Source organism: Saccopteryx leptura, chromosome 2 (assembly GCF_036850995.1).
Source record: "Saccopteryx leptura isolate mSacLep1 chromosome 2, mSacLep1_pri_phased_curated, whole genome shotgun sequence".
NCBI classification, from domain to species: domain Eukaryota; kingdom Metazoa; phylum Chordata; class Mammalia; order Chiroptera; family Emballonuridae; genus Saccopteryx; species Saccopteryx leptura.
In genome coordinates, this window is record NC_089504.1 from 165,939,910 (window position 1) to 165,948,563 (window position 8,654).

Sequence of the window (8,654 nt, forward strand, 5' to 3'; positions counted from 1 at the left end):
GAAGAGGAAGTGGATGTTGGCAAGGATAAAACAAGTTTAGCCATGAGTTGGTATTTATTGATCCTGGGTCATTAGTACATGCTGGTTCATTATACTAGCCATTTTTCATGTTTGAAGTTTTCTATAATAAAAGCTTTAAAAAAATCTTTAGCAAGCTGTGTGAAAGTATGGAGCATGATAGCTTCAAGTGGGGTTCTAAGGAATCTTCTTGGGAGGGTCAGGATGATTGCTGCTTTATACTTTTGATCAGGGTAAGACTGGAGATACTGACTTTTCCCATTGAGGGTGAAATGTCAAGTATTATTTTAAAATCAAGATATTTACATATAACATTATATTAGTTTTGGATGTACAACATAATGATTTGATAGATGTGTTATAAAGTACTGCACCCCAGATTCTGAAAGGCACTGTACCTCATTTCATCGAGTTGACGTAGAGACACCCAGTCCAGATAAGTTTTGAAGAGTTTTATTAAAGGAGGAAATGTATTAAATATGCCGGCCGCATATAGCTTACACGGGGCAGTCCTAAATCATGTGTGTCTATAATATTCTAGGGGCTGGTTATATACCCTTAATTATACATAGGTGGGGGAAAAGCGTGACATCACAGCATAAGCTTATAACCTTTGTCTTTAGCTACACAAGTTTAGGAAAAGGATGAAGGGAGGGGAGATGAGACAATTCATTAGCAAGTTTATAACATCTGTCTATAGGATTCATAAAAAGCTGTTTCTTCCTTAAATTTCTTCTTTTTCCTTTATTTTCATTTCTCTCTCTTGGGGGCCCCTTGGTCTTAAAAGAGTTTGTCTCTAGGAGCACTGATACTACTACTTTAGCTATTCTTTTATCCTGTTTTACCTCAATTGCCTCCCTAGTATGAAAAACTTTCTGAGCTATTGAAATTAACTGGGACTTACTCATGCCCTCAAACCCTTTAGCTTTTGAAGTTTCTTTTTAATATCTGGGGCTGACTGGGTCACAAAAGCCAATTTAATAGCCACGCTGTTTTCGGTAGCATCCGGATCTATGGGGGTATACACTTGGTATGCTTCACAAAGGCGTTCAAAAAATGTGGCAGGGAATTCCTGTGGATCCTGGATAATTCCAGCAACCTTCGAGAGGTTGGTGGGCCTTTGGGCTGCAACCTTTAGTCCTGCTAAGAGATACCAGTGAAAAGTGTCCAACAAGGCTTTTCCCTCCTGGGAGTTGTGACCCCATTTAGGTCTAGTGAAGGGGAAAGCTGCCTCGATGCTGTCCCTATTTTCCTCTATTGATCCACCTCTAGGCCCTAGGACTGCATTTTTACTTTCCTGTCTGATTCTATCCTTCTCTTCTGAAGTGAAGAGGGTATTTAAAAGTTGCTGGCAGTCTTCCCAGGTAGGTCTGTGAGTTTGTAGGACAGATTCTATAAGCCCTATCAGAACTTGAGGTTTCTCTGAGAATGGAGGATTTTGGCTTTTCCAATTATATAGATCACTGGTGGAGAATGGAACACACACAAGGAAGGGCCTTTCCTCATGGTCGGGGTAAGTTCCCAAAGGGGGTGGCTTCCCTGAGTGGCAAGATAGGATCCCTTCTCTGCCCATACTCCACTCAGATCCACTCCGAGTGTGGGAAGGGGATGTAACAGTGGAAGTTATAGCCTCCTCCTGTAGCTGCTGTGTAGGCTCAGGGGCTCTAGCTTTTGACCTATAGTAGGGTGGCAACTCAGTTTCCTCAGGAGGCTCTGTGAGAACAGGAGGCCCTGGGGCACTCTTTATATTCCCTTCTTGCATTAGATCCAAATCTGGCACCCTCTTTATATCGAGCAAGCTTTTAACCATTGTGGCAGATTTAATGTTAAATTTAGCCATTGATCAATGTATGGAAACTGATTGGGACAGCCTGGATTCCCAGTTACTATATTCCATACTGCTTTTACTATCTGGGGATTAAAAGTCCCAGCTTTCAGCCATTTAACCAAAAAAGTTGGCCATTCTGATTCACAGAGAATGCAAAGACTTCTCTTAGACCATTTAATTCCATACCCACGGTTGTCTTCATAAGCTTCTTGAAAGTGCTTTAGAAGATAACCTAATGGGTTTTCTTTGAACTGGCCCCTACTCCCATATTTAATAGCCAAGGTTACTGATTACAAAATTAAAACTACTTCAGAAAAATCCAGAAATTAGTGCACTGATAAAAAACAAAAAGATAAGACAGATAATTAACTAGCATTCAGAATAAAAGGTGTTTTATAGAGAGATATTAATTATTATGCAAGACAAAGTAAAGAAGCCAACAGAAGAGAAGAACTTCCTTCAGAGGAGAAACCTAACAGGGCACCCCAAAGCTAACTTGAGAACAAAGAATAACGATTCGCCACTTAAGATTGCTTTTTAGTCAGAAGCTTCCAATTTTAATACAAAAGACCTAAGCCAGGCCTTAAAACAGACACATTTAGACATTAAAAAAAGGACTTACACACACACACACACACACACACACACACACACACACACACACACACAAGAGCACTTTCATAGACGAGGGAAGGGCTCCTCCTTGAGGCCTCTCCTGTGTTCTCCTAGCCGTGTTCCCGGAACTTTGGCTTAGGCACCAGAGATTTCTTAATTAGAGGTTTAGACAGTAACATTAAAACAAAGACAGATCTCAACAAACACAGAGAAGTCTTTGGAAGTTTGAGGCAAGATTAATCAATCCAGGTTAGCTCAGTGTCCACTAATTCAGTGAGATGCGAGACTGACTAATCCTGGACGGATCCAATCTCCACTATACCTTCCTAGAGCACAAACGAAGTCCCCACTAATAGTTCTCTAGAGCAGTGGTTCCCAACCTTTTTGGGCCACAGACCGGTTTAATGTCAGAAAATATTTTCACAGACCAGCCTTTAGGATAGGACAGATAAATGTATCACGTGACCGAGACAAGTGTCAAGAGTGAGTCTTAGATGGATGTAACAGAGGGAATCTGGCCATTTTAAAAAAATAAAACATCGTTCAGACTTAAATATAAATAAAACGGAAATAATGTAAATTATTTATTCTTTCTCTGCAGACCGCTACCAAATGGCCCATGACTGGTACCGGTCCGCAGCCCGGGGATTGGGGACCACTGCTCTAGAGAACCCGACGTCTCTGAAGGCCCAAGGCAGAACTGGTGAACCTGGTCCACTCAGTTCTCACTAATGTCCCTCCAGAGTAAGAGCAGATATCCCCTAGAGTCTGAGGCAGGACCTAGAAACCCTCCACTGACGTCTCGGTCTTGGAGAGTGTACAGCGAACATGCTGAATACATCTGATCTATTTCGCTGTACCCAAAAACATAGAGAAGCAAAAGCAAGAATTCAGAGGAAAGCTAGAAAGTTCAGTAAAGCAAAAAAAGTTGCTTTTACCTACCTCCTTGAGTTCTCGGCCAAATTATACAAATTGTCAAATTTGGGAACTGGGGTGTCTATTGGAGAACTGTCTGGACCCCACAGGAAGACCAGGAGCCCTGGAACATCTCAGGTGGTGCCTCTCCTCGAAATTCAAGTGGGGCTGGGCAGCTCAGCGGAGAGTCCGTCCAATTTGGGGTGTCTCTAGCCAGTGACACAAAACACCGGATCCCAGACGAGCCCCCATATGTTATAAAGTACTGCACCCCAGATTCTGAAAGGCACTGTACCTCATTTCATCGAGTTGACGTAGAGACACCCAGTCCAGATAAGTTTTGAAGAGTTTTATTAAAGGAGGAAATTTATTAAATATGCCGGCTGCATATAGCTTACATGGGGCAGTCCCCAATCATGTGTGTCTATAATATTCAAGGGGCTGGTTATATACTCTTAATTATACATGGGCGGGGTAAAAGCCTGACATCACAGCATAAGCTTATAACATTTGTTTTCATTCACACAGATTTGGGAAAAGGATGAAGGGAGGGGTGATGGGACACAATTCATTAGCAAGTTTATAACATCTGTCTATAGGATTCATAAAAAGATGTTTCTTCACATTAAAACTTATAAGGTAACACAATGGTAAAAATGTCACTTTACATATTAAAAGACATTCCTATATTTTTTAGTGTTCATTTGCTATTCCTTTGTTCAGAGATACATACATTAACTACACGCTTTCAGGAAGGGAGAGGTAGTTTCCATGGGGACAAATGCCTGTAAATGGCCCATTAATATAAAAAAAGGTTTAATTTCATCTTTCTTTGCCTGTACCTGGCTAGCTATTCACTCGCTTCCTCACAGGTGTGGGGGGAGGTCAGAGAATCCAAGTCTCCTTCCCCTTTGCATTTACAACACAATGCCATCAACCATCTTGATTTTATGCTAATCACACAAGCATAGAAATCCCATCTACAAAATCTCTCTCTGCACTTAGCCCAAATTAATAAAATGTAATTTAATCTTTCTAAAATATTAATTTTGTAACTTTTGATACCTTACAACAGATGCATGTATTAAAAAATAGTTGAGGCCCTGGCTGGTTGGCTCAGCGGTAGAGCGTCGGCCTGGCGTGCGGGGGACCCGGGTTCGATTCCCGGCCAGGGCACATAGGGGAGGCACCCATTTGCTTCTCCACCCCCCCTCCTTCCTCTCTGTCTCTCTCTTCCCCTCCCGCGGCCGGGGCTCCATTGGAGCAAAGATGGCCCAGGCGCTGGGGATGGCTCCTTGGCCTCTGCCCCAGGCGCTAGAGTGGCTCTGGTCGTGGCGGAGCGACGCCACAGAGGGGCAGAGCATCGCCCCCTGGTGGGCAGAGCGTGGCCCCTGGTGGGCATGCTGGGTGGATCCCGGTCGGGCGCATGCGGGAGTCTGTCTGGCTGTCTCTCCCCGTTTCCAGCTTCAGAGAAATACAAAGAAAAAGGAAAAAAAATTTAAAAAAAAAATAGTTGCCACATAACATCCATGCCACACAGTCTTAAATTTTTTTTTCTTGCAAGGAGAACTTCTAAGTATTACACTCTAGCAATTTTCAAATATACAGTACAGGATTACTACTATGGTCAGCATTGATGTACAATGATTTATGTACCTGTATTTTATAACTGGATGTTCATACCTTTTGACTTCCTTCATCCATTTCTTGCAATCTCATCCTGTTAAAGTACCATACCCCAGATTCTGAAAGGCACTGTACCTCATTTCATCGAGTTCATGTAGAGACATTCAGTCCAGATGAATTTTGAAGAGTTTTATTAGAGGAGGAGATTTATTAAATATGCCAGCCGCATATAGCTGAACAGGGCATCTGCAAGCCCAAATCGTGCAGTCCCAAAAATAGTTCAGGGGCTGCTTATATATGTAAGGTCGGTGGATAATGGGGCATGGTCATGTGGGGAACTCAGACCCGCCCACTTTGGCTAGGACCATCCACAATCAAGCCCACCAAAGGAAGCTTCCCAGGAACCATTTGGAAAGAAGCGATCGTCTGCCAGCCAGTGAAATTTTACCACGTCATAGTAGCTCCACTTCCCTAGAGGGACCCTTTAAATATCTCCCACGCAGTTTAATCCGTGCAACTTCCCTGACCTCCATCTCTCCTCCATCTTTCTTCGGGGCCAGGGAACCTTGCCGGGCAGGATGTGCGTTCTGTACCCAATAAAGCCGTTTACTTATTCAACACTTTGTGGCTCTGGCCCATTCCTTCCTTCTCAGCGGGGAAAAATACCTTACATTTTGGGCCGAAACCCGGGAAGAGTTAGAAGAAAGCAAGGACCGCTCCTTTCCCCTCCCCTCCGAGAAAGAACCAGGAGAAAGTACCAGGATCTCCAACTTCCACCCACTTCGGCGCACGGTGCGGTAAGTCCCCTGCCTCCAGCTTTCCTCTCAGTTCTTTCCTCCGAGACTCCCTGTCCGAAACCGTAGCTATGTCAGGGAACTCTTTTCCGTCCGAGTGAGCGTGTGCTTGTGGAGACCTCCCCAAGCACATCCACTTTCATTCGTGGCTGGACATTGAGTTTTTAGGACGCTAATGCTCAGGTCTGACCACTCTGAGAACTGAGTGTGGCTGCTGGGGTGCGGGAGTCTCCCTCCCTAAGGAAGAAGAAACTGTTCTTCTTCTCCACTGTGGCCAGGCCACAGAACCCACTCAATTAGCCTCCTGAAGGGACTTTCGGTGTTAACACCCTCACAAATTTAACTATCACCAAAAAAAGCTGGGAACTGATTGGAGATCTCTTACATTCATGGCCTCTAATTATTTGCACACCTGTCCTTAATCTCTGTGCTGCCTGTTCCACCACACGGCCCTTTTTCTGGCCAGAGAAACCTCACCTAAAACCTCTACTCCTAATCTTTCCTTCTCCGCGGACTCCAAACTCTCTCTCCCCTCCCTTCGCAAAAACCTGTTTCTTATTTGCCATCTACTACCATCTCTTTCTCCTCCCCTGCTGGCAGGGGCCCCTCCCTTCACTGTGTTCTCTAGTCCCACCTCCATCAGGCCTTTCTCAGCCTGGCATTGGCTCTTACACTGGTTTTCAGGAAGTCCAACCCCAATTTTCTTACAGGAAGTTCCTGCCCTGTCTTGCCTTTGGCTCCAGCGTTTTTCCTGCGGGATCTGGGTGCCGGGCTCAGCACGAGCCCCCCTCCTCTTATTCCCAATCCCCCAAACCCCTATCCGGAACCTGTGAACATGGCATTTAAAGTTTTTAATGGTCCCAATTAGTAAAAGAAGGCCAAGGCTGTTTCGCCAGGCCCCCATGCAGCAGAAGGTAACGCTCCAAACCCTGACTCTTGTGGCAACCCTGAGACCAGCAGAGCCACCAGCATCTTGCTTTAAGTGTGGCAAGCAGGAAAACTGGTCCCAGCAGGGCCCCTGCCCGCAGCTGCCCACTGAGCCCTGCCCTGACTGCAAGCAGCCCGGTCACTGGCGGAGTGATTGCCCCTTTGGGCAACAGGCTTTTCCTCAGCACCTCTACGTGGAGGACAAGCCGCCCAAATAGAAGGCCAATCCAGCCAGGTGGGTGCATCACTTGAACTCCTAGGACACGGCCTGGACTCGGAGAACCCAGGGTTCTGCAACAAGTGGGTAAGTCAGTCCATCTCATTTCTTGTGGACATGGGGGCTGCCTTCTCTGTTTTTACCTTCATACTCTGGACCTCTAGTTCCCTCACAGGTCTTGGTTATGGGAATGGATGGGACCCTCTTCCTTTCCCCTTTTTACACCACTCCTGACATGCAGTTCTGCCTCAAGCTTTCCTCCTTACAGGACCACTGGCAGTCGGAACCACTGGACTCCATCCATCTCCAGCTCACCAAAAGGCTAGACCCTGCAAATTCCCCTATTACTCCTCTCTTTTTTTAAATCCTTACAGGACCGCATCCATGAAGTTTCTCCAGTCACAGCCACACAGATGTTCCTCCTGACACCCCTCAAAGCCACCACCTTCTGATCTCCCCCTCCCCACGATGCCCCTATTCAGCAGGAAGTAGCCAGACAAATAAATGGCGCCCCTTTTTCTATTTAACACAAAAGGTCAGAAAGTAAGGTCGGTGGATAATGGGGCATGGTCATGTGGGGAACTCAGACCCGCCCACTTTGGCTAAGACCTCCCACAATCAAGCCCGCCAAAGGAAGCTTCCCAGGAACTATTTGGAAAGAAGCGATCCTCTGCCAGCCAGTGAAATTTTACCACGTCATAGTAGCTCCACTTCCCTAGAGGGACCCTTTAAATATCTCCCACGCGGTTTAATCCGTGCAACTTCCCTGACCTCCATCTCTCCTCCATCTTTCTTTCTTCGGGGCCAGGGAACCTTGCCGGGCAGGATGTGCGTTCTGTACCCAATAAAGCCGTTTACTTATTCCACACTTTGTGGCTCTGGCCTGTTCCTTCCTTCTCAGCGGGGAAAAATACCTTACAATGTACCCTTGATCACACACGGGTGGGAGAGAGCATGACATCATGGTACAAGCTGGCAACATTTGTTTAGGGGATACGCAGAAACATTAAGACTTTCAAGGTAACACAATCAAAGATGTTTACAAATCTTTCAGGGTTCATCTTCCCTCACTAGCCTAGAGGTATTTTACCCTCAAGATTCCAGGGAGAAGGGAGGAACTACAATCAATGCAAGGTGGTATGTAAATTCTGCCTCCTATTGAAAGAGAAGAAGTTTCTAGGTTAACCTTTATTTTATATTTAAAACTGAATGACCCGTTGCTTTTGCAAGCCAGAAATTTCTATATTCTTCTCCCTCCCTTCCCTAAAGGAGGGACAGGACAGGAAAGCCTGATAGGAAAGCCTGACCTTCCTTCCCAGAATATCAATATCAATTTTTAGCTTTTTGGTACCTTACAACAATCCTTCATCTCTATAACTGCCAATCTGTTCACTAATTTTTTTGTTTGTGTTAGATTCCACATATAAAAGAGATCATATGGTATTTGTCTTATTTCATGTAACATAATGCTTTCAAAATCCATCTACATTGTCACAAATGGCAGAATTTCCATCTTTTTATGGCTGAATAATATTTCACACACACACACACACACACACACACACACACGCCACATACCACATGCCACATTTTCTTCATCCGTTCATTTCTTTATCCATCAGTGGACACTTAGATTGTTTCTATGTCTTGGCTGTTGTGAATAATGCTGCAATGAACATAAGGGTGCAGATACTGTTTTTAGTGTTTCTTTTTT

At 44.9% G+C, this 8,654-nt stretch overlaps 1 long non-coding RNA gene across 1 annotated transcript; it reads left to right on the forward strand.

The window, feature by feature from the left end:
- Positions 1-6,155: 6,155 nt before the first annotated feature.
- Positions 6,156-7,775, forward strand: LOC136393199 (uncharacterized). Its single transcript, XR_010749057.1, has 3 exons — positions 6,156-6,710; positions 6,909-7,027; positions 7,315-7,775. It is a non-coding gene; the product is annotated as an uncharacterized lncRNA (long non-coding RNA).
- Positions 7,776-8,654: the final 879 nt, after the last annotated feature.